Source organism: Meleagris gallopavo, chromosome 6 (genome assembly GCF_905368555.1).
Source record: "Meleagris gallopavo chromosome 6, MGAL_WU_HG_1.1, whole genome shotgun sequence".
Lineage (NCBI taxonomy): Eukaryota > Metazoa > Chordata > Aves > Galliformes > Phasianidae > Meleagris > Meleagris gallopavo.
This window is the reverse complement of record NC_139409.1, coordinates 50867935-50878210: the sequence shown is the minus strand read 5'-3', so window position 1 is coordinate 50878210 and position 10276 is coordinate 50867935. Positions and strand designations below refer to the sequence as shown.

The following is a 10276-nucleotide window of genomic DNA, read 5'->3' as shown; positions in this document are numbered from 1 at the left end:
GAGCTGGCTGGACCATGTCAAAATCCCCCTCCCGCTCCGCTTCTTTGAGGATCACATGCCAAACATCATGTGGATCTGGAAGGTGCAAGTCTGGTTCCTTCCTCGGGCTCACTAGATTGAGGTCTAAAGGGACAATTATGTCCTTACAATCGTGGTCATTTACAGCGGCTTACACCACAGATGGAGCAGTGGGCTCTATCGGGACGGTGGATTCCGCTTATTCTTTTAGCAATTCAAAAACCGATCTCCAGGGCCCCAGAAGGTCTTTAGCCACAGGTCAGAGCACTTGTTGCATCCCACAGCCTCACTCCAGCTTTGTCCCAAGTTTCTGTGTCACAGATCGTAGCCCCATCCACTCCTACGTTACGAGAGACCCACACAAAAAGTCACTTAGATGGAAGCTTTCCACTTCAGCGTGGTTTGTTACACTTGTTCCCGTCATTGCCCATTGCTCACCTCTGTCCTGCAGAAGTGCTTGGGCTGTGCAGCTGGTCCTGTGAGAATTGAATGTTGTTTCTGCATCAGAACAAAATAAGAATTTTGTTAACTTCATGGTCTTTACCGTTTGGGGTTTTTGTTTTATAGTTCGTTTCAGGGGCCTTACTACTTTATTAGAGTTCTATAAGTTAAAGTAATATGTATGTATATATGTATAGCCAACATTGAGAATATATTTCACACATTGCAACAGTATTCTGCCAATTTAAAAAAGAACAATTCACTACATGATACGGGGAATGCCTGGAGAAGATCGGACATCTCCCCTCCCCTCCGTACTCTTTGTTTAACAAGAATTCCAAGCAAATCACCTTATCAATAGGACAAGAAGAGCACTGAACATCAGATAACGATCCAATTAAATCCTCCGATAAGATTGTGAACCCGGAGTACCCAGCAAGTGGGGAAACGGGGGAGAAGGGGGAGGTAAGGGAGAGAAAAAGAGTATAAAAGTTGTCATGCTGTGTCCATAGGTGCGCTCCTGCTTGCGGGACGCCCGCCATTGCAATCGCGAATAAAATCTGCTTTTATCAGAGATACCGTCCTGGCAAAATTATTCGGATATTTCCAACAGTCCTGCTTCCTTTCAGCAAATTTTGGGTCCAGCTTCCTCTCAGCAACCCCAATTTCTGCTTCCTTTCAGCAATTTTTTAGGTTCTGCTTCTTTTCAGCGGCCCTAATTCCTTGCCACCGGTCAGCTTGATAGCTCATTATTTCCCGAGGCTAACCCCGATGCAGGGTCCCTGTTTGGCTACCATTTGTGGCAGGAGAGTCACAGACTCTGTTGCTGGTGCAGAAGGAAGACCTTTATACATGTACATGCTTACAACCTTTTACACCCCTGTAACAACCCCTTGGTCACATGTACCAACCGGGCACCTTGTACATGCTTACTCATTTGCGAGGTCTTTTGTTCACAATGTCTTTCTTTGTCCCACAGCAAATAGCACCCAGCATAACTGTAGGTCTACTGGTATACAAATGTCTTCAACAGACTGTTCCTCTTTCCACAGGAAAGCAGAGAAATAAAGTGTCTATAAATAATGAAGAGCTTTTCATCATGCGCACAGAATAAAACAAACAAAAAAATCCCAACAGCATCGGGTGGATATTTTATAGCTTCCACCACTGTAAACTAGTAAGGACACAGTTTGTACGGGTACTAAGGCTGGCTTTTTATTTATTTATTTTTTTTAAGTAATTAGGTATGTTGGAGTCATGAGCATAAAAGTAACTGATTTCACAAAGAAGGAATGTTAGCAGAGAGGCAGGAGGAAAGAATGAAGGTTAAAAAGCCTGCAGCTTTGCACACAAAACAGCCTCTGAACAAGCTTTATTGGCATGAGCATAGGATGAGTTCCCAGTAATGTGGGCTGCCATCCTCCTTCCTAGTTGTACCATATTTCTCACAGCATTTTTTGTTTTACCTGCATATTGTTTTATTTTGTTGGTTGCCTTTTCATGCCTGTCTTTTCTCCAGGCTGACAGAGCCATAGTCCTAGGAACATTACAAGTCATAGCATATAGCAGATGTATAAACTAACTTCAGCTACAATCTAGCAATCTCTCACTTTTCAACTTTGTCAGGATCACATAAACAGTGCAAAAAGTAATCATCATTCTAGTGATAAGACTTGCCTGGCAACAACTAGAAGCTCTTGAAGGGAAAAAAAAAACCACTTGTGTTTGGGTGAATTCAATAGCAAATAGTATTCCACTAAATCACAATGACAAGCCAAAAAGTGTAAATAAGAAATTGAAAATGACTTGGATAACAAAACAAACTGGCATGGCAGCAGTACCGAGAAGGATGTTCAGTTCAGCTCCTCAGTCAGGAGCATACAGTACTCAGTATACATCAAACTATGTATGATGCACTGAGAAATAATAGGAGAGCAAACTCTGAAATTACTGGTACAGTCACCATTTAATTTCAGATGAATCAACGCTATTGTGAGCTGACACTCAGGATCCTCTACTCTAAGAACATGCTCATGCCCTTTACAAAAGCTGCAAAAGCCTAAGTGCTGATCTGTTGTAGCCGTAGAAAACCTGCCAAATAAACTCTTGCAGGGACATCAGCTATGTGGTACAGTGATGAGGGATAAATCTGAAAGGAAAAGATAAGAGCAGAAATTAAGCATGCGTATCAGTTTATGGAATCAGATCAAGAGATGCAATGAATTTTGGAACTAAACTTTCTAGATTATTGAAAAGGGACAGAAATAGTTGAGAATGGGTTTGGTGTTTTTTTTTTTCCAATTCATTTTAATATATAGGTGTATGTTTTATCATATCCTTTGGTTTGGGTCTTGTCCTGGAAAAATAAAATTAAGTACCTCCTCCTCCCTCCCAAAAGTAAATTCCAAAGCAAGACTGAAAGGCCTGGTGTTTTTTTCTGGGGGGGGGGGGGGGGGAGGGAGGGGAAAGGAGGGGCTACTGGGGGGTTATTATTTCAAAGCTAGCAGGGTTTGGGTTCTGCCCAGGCCAGTGCTTTGCCATGATAGCAGTCTGAGAGCTGCAGCTGTCCCTACATAGCTTTGCAGGATGGATCTCCGTTCACTGTATACCCTGCTATCCTTGGAAAGGCATGAAGCATCCAAAGAAAAGGAAAAAAAAAAAAAAAAGGCAGTATTTTATATTTTAGCCACATGAGCACAGGTAACTAAATTCTATCATCCTACTCGGAGCTGTTCCCATTACTAGTTCATCCCCACAGCCGACGCCAAGCTTGTGGGACAGATGGAAAGGGCAAGGCAGAGACCGAGGAAACCCCAACCCTATCCTCGAGGAGAGGGCAGTGGGACTCACTCTCTTCCTCTCTCAATCTCTCCCTTCCCCCCCCCCCAAAAAAAAAAAGAAAAAGAAAAAGAAAAACAAGGGCTGATTAACAATTCACGGCGGCGTCCAGCCGTCGCAGCAGAATCGCTCCCTGCCGCCTCCGGCTGCGTCACAGGTAGCTGCCATTGCGGCTCCCCACAGCCCACGCGTGAACCCTTCCGCCCACCGTCGCTGCCGTCAGTGGGGAGGGGCGGCCGCGCCCGGATCGCGATTACAGCCGTCACGGCGATTGGGGCAGCGCCCCGCCGCCGCACCCGGCGAGACCCCCGGCGCCGGGTGGGCACAGCGCTGCACAAAATGGCGGCGGGGGAAAGGGCCGGGGAAGGGACGGCGCGGCACGGGGGCAGGTGGGAGCGCTGCGTGGGCGGCCCGCCGCAGGGGGAGCTGTGTGGGCGGGAGGCTGCGCGCCCGGCTGGAGCCTTAGGCGTGTGAGGGAGTGAAGTGCGATAATCGCCGTGTGATTACCGGGACGGCGTGGACGGTAATTGTATTTTAAATGCATCTTGCCTGCTTTTAGATGTGAGGCAGATTCAATCTAGTGCGCTACAAACAAAAGCCTGTAAATGGAAAATAGCTGGCGTTCTAGTGAGAGCTCGAGGCTGCCGCTCCCTCAGAGGGAGTTTCAGCCGTGTGGACGTCGGTTCCAGACGTGGTGCTGCAGGGTTTGGGTGGACGGGGTGCTGCCGCTGCCGCCCGGCGTGCAGGCGTGGTCGGAGAAATTCGAGGAATTAAGGCAGACTTAAAGCAGGTCAGTTCTTCTGTCAGATACACAGAAGGAAAAGTGCCGCTAACGTTGCTTCACCATTTAGGTATGACTTGATTGAGGCCTCATCAGCCTATTTTAATACACTTTTTATGACACTTTGAAGAAAAGGAATTGCTATCCTTCTCTAAAAATCAGAGCCCCCCAGTCTAAGGTCGGTTATTCCTGAAGACAAGGCTCTTCCCCCGTCCCTTTTCGCTATTGAAGCGAACTCCCACGCTGGTTGATCTAAGTCAGCTACACTCTGCTTAATTGCATGAACTCGCGAAGCACTAAAAGAGCATGTAGCTCAGGGTGCAAAAGCGTGGACTGGATAGCTTCTTTTAATGCCAATGAACTGAAGCACTGACACAGGAGCGAGCCTCCCATAGGTCGCCTTACATGCTGGAGCAGTAGCAGGCAGCGACAGCAAGATGGCCCTGTTCCCCTGCCCCGGCGGCACCCCCTGTTGCTCCGGCGTGTCCCAGTTTTCCGGGCTCGGAGTACCCCGCTGCTGCCCCGTCCAGCAGAAGGGGCGAGAGTGCCCCTTTCAGCAGAAACTCAGAGCTGCACTTACATGTAGCCTTATGCCGAACCGTTTTGGCCATTGGTTTAGACTGAAATTGGAGCGGTAGACTAGCTTCATTTAACGCAGTAGCCTGTGTTAAAAGTTATTCAGTGTGATCGGGAGTGCGGTAGAAAAAGAGGCATGCACGCTGACGGATAACAAAATACTGCCCTTTTGGCAGTGTAGTGCTTAGAGATTGTTTCGTCACAGTTCAGACTTCAAAATAATTGCTAGCTCTATTCTAACTTTGCACGTATTTGGTGTGCGCTGTATTTGGCTTTTTCTGAATATTTCAGCACTTTAAGTTACTGTTACCTTAAGGAATGTAGCAGTTGCAGTTGTTGCATTTATTCCCCTAAGGAAGAAAGAATTCTCATGAAGGAGGGACAGAACAGGATAAAGAAAGTAGTAAAAAAAATAGTGTCTTTTTTTTTTTTATGACCTTTGATTTGGACTAAAAATGTAAATTGAATTAAAAAAAAAAAAAACAACAACAAACAAAACCAACCCACAAACATAGAATAGAGATAAGGTGCTTTCAGGATTAGAAAAATAAAACCCAATTGCTTCATTACTATGTTACAACTTTTTCTAAGTACTACTTTGCTGCAGCAGATGTGAAGTTAATGAAGCATTCAAGGATTATTGCTGCACATTTTAATTCAAAGCCAGCTATTCCCTGGAAGTCAGGCTTTGCGTGTCTGTTGATGGAGAAACATGGCTGAGAAAGCACTCACACAAACTTCTGAGTTTTGACTCAATGCCAGAGGAGCAAAGGAGCAAAATACCTACACAGATCTGACCACAGCATAAGGTCAAGCAGGAGGAAGATTTGATGCTGGTGGTTGTTTTCACTACAACTAAGGTAGCTTTACTGTTGCTGCTTACACAGAGGGAGAGGCAGGCACATGCCCTGCCCAGCAATGTGGCTGTTCCAGCACTTGGCTTGTACCTTGCACAGTCTGACCAGCACAGGTGAATGTGACTGATGTATTCAACATCAGAGGTCCACTCGAGCAGTATTTCATAACATTCTCTTATTTGCTCTGACTGGCTTACCTATGAAAGTTTGCAGGGCAGCTCTTGGAGCAGCTCTGAGGATTCATGTGTGTCTGCGGTTTACGGGCTGGACTGGCCTGGTTCCACTAGTGGGGCAGAGCAACCTGCAGATCCACACCTCCAGAAAGGGGAAACGGGACACCAAATAATTAAAAACAGCGGCAATGATCTGAGGAGAAACAAACTAATTTACTAAATACGGTATCAGAATGTAAGATAATACACTATAATACAGTATAATTAGAATTTAAGCTAATAAATCAAATATAATGAGAGAGAATGTCCAAAAGGTGGGTAGGCCTCACCATAACGCTGAGGTGAGGCACGCAGTTGGGTTGAGCAGCAGGGAGGAGAGCTAAAGGAAATAGGGGCATCAGGCGACCTTGCCAGGGGTTATATCTCCTCTTTGAATGCAAAGTGTTCTGGAGAATGCAGTTCTTCTTCTCTTCCAGACAGGTGTCAAGAACCAGAGCATTAACTCTTTAACTCCCAGTGCACTACATGATGTTATGATGTGGAATACCAATAATCAAAATTATAAAACCATGACGCATGTGACAGCCATACTTGAAGTTGTTCTGAGAACCATAACTGATCTTGATGTACAGAACTGAAGAACACATCAGTCCTCATCTACTTTTTGCTGAGACAACACACCACTTGTCTGGCTCTCAACTGTACATTTGCCAGAAAGCAGAAGTCAACAGCTGATGTACGTATTTGATATGCTTACATATTCTAACAGGAGAGGAAGAAGGAACTCAGCTGAATTTTTCAATTTGTCTATATTGACTCAATCTAGTATTTAGAGCTGTGATTTTGCACAACTGAGGCTATAGAAAATGCCTGCATTTTTTCCGAGTTTCTATATGTAAGCAGTAGTTTCATGACCATAAAGTTAATGTAGCTTGAAGATGCTGTCTTATTTTTATCTGCTGAGTATATTGTAAGGAATAAAAATGATGTGAGAGTGTACCTGTTACACAGGAGAAATTGAAATCTTTTTAACAGTTGTCAGTTCAGTGTTACATCTTAGTCTTACCAATTACTTTCACTAACATTTGCTGTTAAGTGTGTTCCAGGGATACTTTCTGGTCTGATGTGAGAGTGTGTATAGTTAGATGATAGAAGACATGATAGAATATGTGAAAATACGTTGGGGAGACAGGGCTGTTTTCTTCTTTAAGAACTGCACAGCAGTAATAACAGTCACATTTAAAACTCCTTCTCACCCAGGATACTGTAATTTGCTTTTGTTTGTACTGACACATTTTCATTAAATAATTGTACAGTATAACACAAGCTACGACTACCTAGTCCCTGTTTCTGGAGGTATCTCAGAATACTCTGCATGTGCAGATAATTTGGTGTGGGTTTTTTTGCTCCTTCTTCACCTTTCTCACTTTTTCACCTAAATCAATCAAAATGACAACTTTTTAAAATGACTGCAATAAGCACAGTGAGGATTATTATCCTTTAGCTAACAATGGATTCTGCCATCATGTTATTAGGCCCCTCACAGATCAAACTGGAGGCACATGAACAGGGAATGCTTTCCTTTTTCATATCTGTCACTGTATCTGCTTTGAAGAACAGCTTTGTAAGCTTCTCCTATTATTAACTAACAAAGAGATAGAAATCTTCCACATCCATGTGTGCGTGCTCCAGATGCAGATTAACCTCATTAATGCCAGCAGCAGTCTCCCAGTCTGTCTGGCAGGTGTTGGTCTATATCTCACTACTAGGGCTGATGCTCACTTTGATGTTAAATGAGCCAAGAGTGTGCTTTTGAAGCAGATTGTTGGCTTGGCCTTGACATTTTCAGATGGACCACCAGAAGCTGCACCTCAGGAGCTTGCTTCACACCCTCCCACACCAGATGGGTGGAAGAGTACCTGAGAGCAGGCAGGTACTAGTCCCAGCTAACTACACGTGCACACAAAGCCTTCATAGTGCAAAAAGAGTCCTCAGCATAGGATATTTTGACCTGCACTATTTCTTGATGTAGATAGAGCCAGCAATAATAGTAAGATTATCAGCCTGGTGTTAAACTAATTAGAAACTGTTATAGTTCAGTTCTCACAGAAGGAGGACACACAGGGAATAGGTACACACATTGGGAAGTTTGATCCACTAAAAATCTGGCCAAGTCTCAAATAGTCAGTACTTCCAACTCTCTTAGCCTTCTGCAGGAGTCACTACAACTGTTTGTGTGGTGTTGGTGAACACCACAAATTGAAGGTGTAAACAAGGGTTGGTACACAAAAAGTTGGACTGTTCGAAGAGATAGGCTCATCTGAATAACGTTTGGTTTGATGTAATGTGGAAAATTATTCACTCGAAGGTAGGAAATTATGTTGGGTACTTAGGAGCTGGGAGAAAAGAAAATTCTTGAGTATTCAGATTCAGTTGTAAATGCATGATGAATAGACTATTTAGCAAGAGTTTTTTATTTGTTTTTCTTGGTTTTGAGAGATATTTCCACTAGGCTGCTCCTCAACCTACCAGAGGAAAAAATAAGTATGAATCAGTAGAAGAAAGCTAGGGTTAGCCAGAAACAGAATGGATGGAGTCCTAGTCTGTCTCCTCTAGTGAGGAGAACAAGTCATAAAAACCTTTTTTTTTTTTTTTTTTTTAAGTCTTAAAATGAGGAATGGACTTTGAGTTAAAAAACTTATATGTCATGTTAGTTCCATGTGGACATCACTAATTAAATCTTTGACTTGCACATAATGTGGTATTCTCTGATCTCTTATATAATTTTCTTTTGTCCTCTACACAAAATGAGCTCTCTCTAAAGCACAACATAAGCATCTTTCCAGAGGCCTTCCCTGTAAGAAACCTTGCCAAGCAGCAGACAATCATTTTTCCTCTATGCTGCCTTCCTTTCCGTCATTATTTCTAGCCATAGTAAAAGGCAGACTGCAAATAAACTTTTGCCTTGTTTGATGGGACTGATTGTCCAGCAAGTGTGCTATTAATGAATATTCTGAGGAGGGAGACTGCTTATCTGTCTAAAGAAGTGACGTGGCACTGTTTCACATGACTTTGGATATCAGACATTTAACTTGCAGCGAATAAAAGCTTTAGGCTTGAATTTCTGCCTTGGCCCTTTACCATCATTCCCCTTTGGGAATCTGGGTGCTGCAACACGATTTAGGTCATATGCCAAACCATTCTGGCTATTAAGTTTAGGTGGAAGAACGATGTTGCTTATTCCACTAGGACTGGAAAGCAACTCTCAGCACACACAGCTACAGCATGAGATGCTGCAGGATGCTTGAGAATACCTTTTGTTAAGTAGAAAGTAGAGAACTGCACACAAGTTATTAGAACTGCAGTTACAAATTTATGTGCATAATATTAGTGTTCTCTTATCTTTACATTTGATCTAGGCAACTGCGCAGACAGTACAGCTTTAGAAATGCTGGCTTGTAGTATTATATTTCTGCACATGGCATATCTGGTAAGCCTACCTTAAGAGATGATTTGCAGTAAGTAGTACCTTAGTACCTCCAGGATCCCCTATGCGACATAGGAATACACTAAGAGATATTCAACAGAAGCCATAACACAATATAAAAAAATGGTAAGTAAAAGCTTACCAAGGACCCCTTATACACCAAGTAACAAGCTTCAGTCCCTTAAACACAAACAAATTTTGTATCATAGCACATTTAGTCTCCTGCCTAAAGTATCTGTAGACTTGTAATGCAAAAGCACCAACACTTCTGTGTAAGGTTTACCAGTCCTGAAGAAAATAAACAGAGTCAAGTTAACATTCATTAGTTTAATAGAGGTACTCACAGGAGGCAGCTGGCCAGTCAGTCCCCTCCAAGTTCTCAGTACAGTGGTGGCCAGCCAGAAGCGTGTCCGCTCTGGAGCTTCCCCGAGCAGATACTTCCCCCCTTGATACCATGGCCATATATATATCAGCAGGAGACAGTAGAGCTCATGTATGAGCGAGGTCATTCACAGAAAGCAAGGAGACTTAGTTACAGCTACAGTGCAGTTTCCCACATACCAGTTTCTTCCAGCTGCGTGCATAAGCTAGAGGTTTACGTGCATTCCCAAGCTATCGTGAGCTCTTTCCCAAGGGCTAGTCACCCATTTAGGCTGCAATGTATATTTTTCCAGCCAAGACTCCAGCAGTAAAATGACTCCTCTTGATGCAGAAAGCTCTCAGATACCTTTTTAAAATTCTTACTGCCTATAGCCTGCTACTTTCTACAGCCGTTCTTCCAGCCTCCCCAGGCATAAGGCTTCCTGTTGGAAATTGTGCTCCTTAGCTCTCTCTGCCTTACCCTGGAGTGGAGAGGAGCACACTTCTTCCAGTCTTTAATCTTGCTAGGCACCGAGGACTAATTTTGAAATACAAATGTTACCCATCTTGCATGAAAAGAATATGTTGTCTGAGCTTAAGTTACTTTGTTTTCTCCATTGTCAGAGACAAACAAAAATTCAGCAGACTTCAGAATAAACAAACTGGAATCTTGGGCTGTATATATATTACAAGCACTGTTAAACACAGCATCTTTTCTTCCTCCTTTCATTACAAAATCTACAGT

The 10276-nt window shown here is 43.4% G+C and overlaps 1 long non-coding RNA gene across 1 annotated transcript; it reads left to right on the top strand.

Annotated features, from left to right (window-relative positions):
* Window positions 1-3510: 3510 nt before the first annotated feature.
* On the top strand, window positions 3511-7010 carry LOC146544188 (uncharacterized). Its single transcript, XR_014884051.1, has 2 exons — window positions 3511-3820; window positions 6161-7010. It is a non-coding gene; the product is annotated as an uncharacterized LOC146544188 (long non-coding RNA).
* The last annotated feature ends 3266 nt before the right edge of the window (window positions 7011-10276 follow it).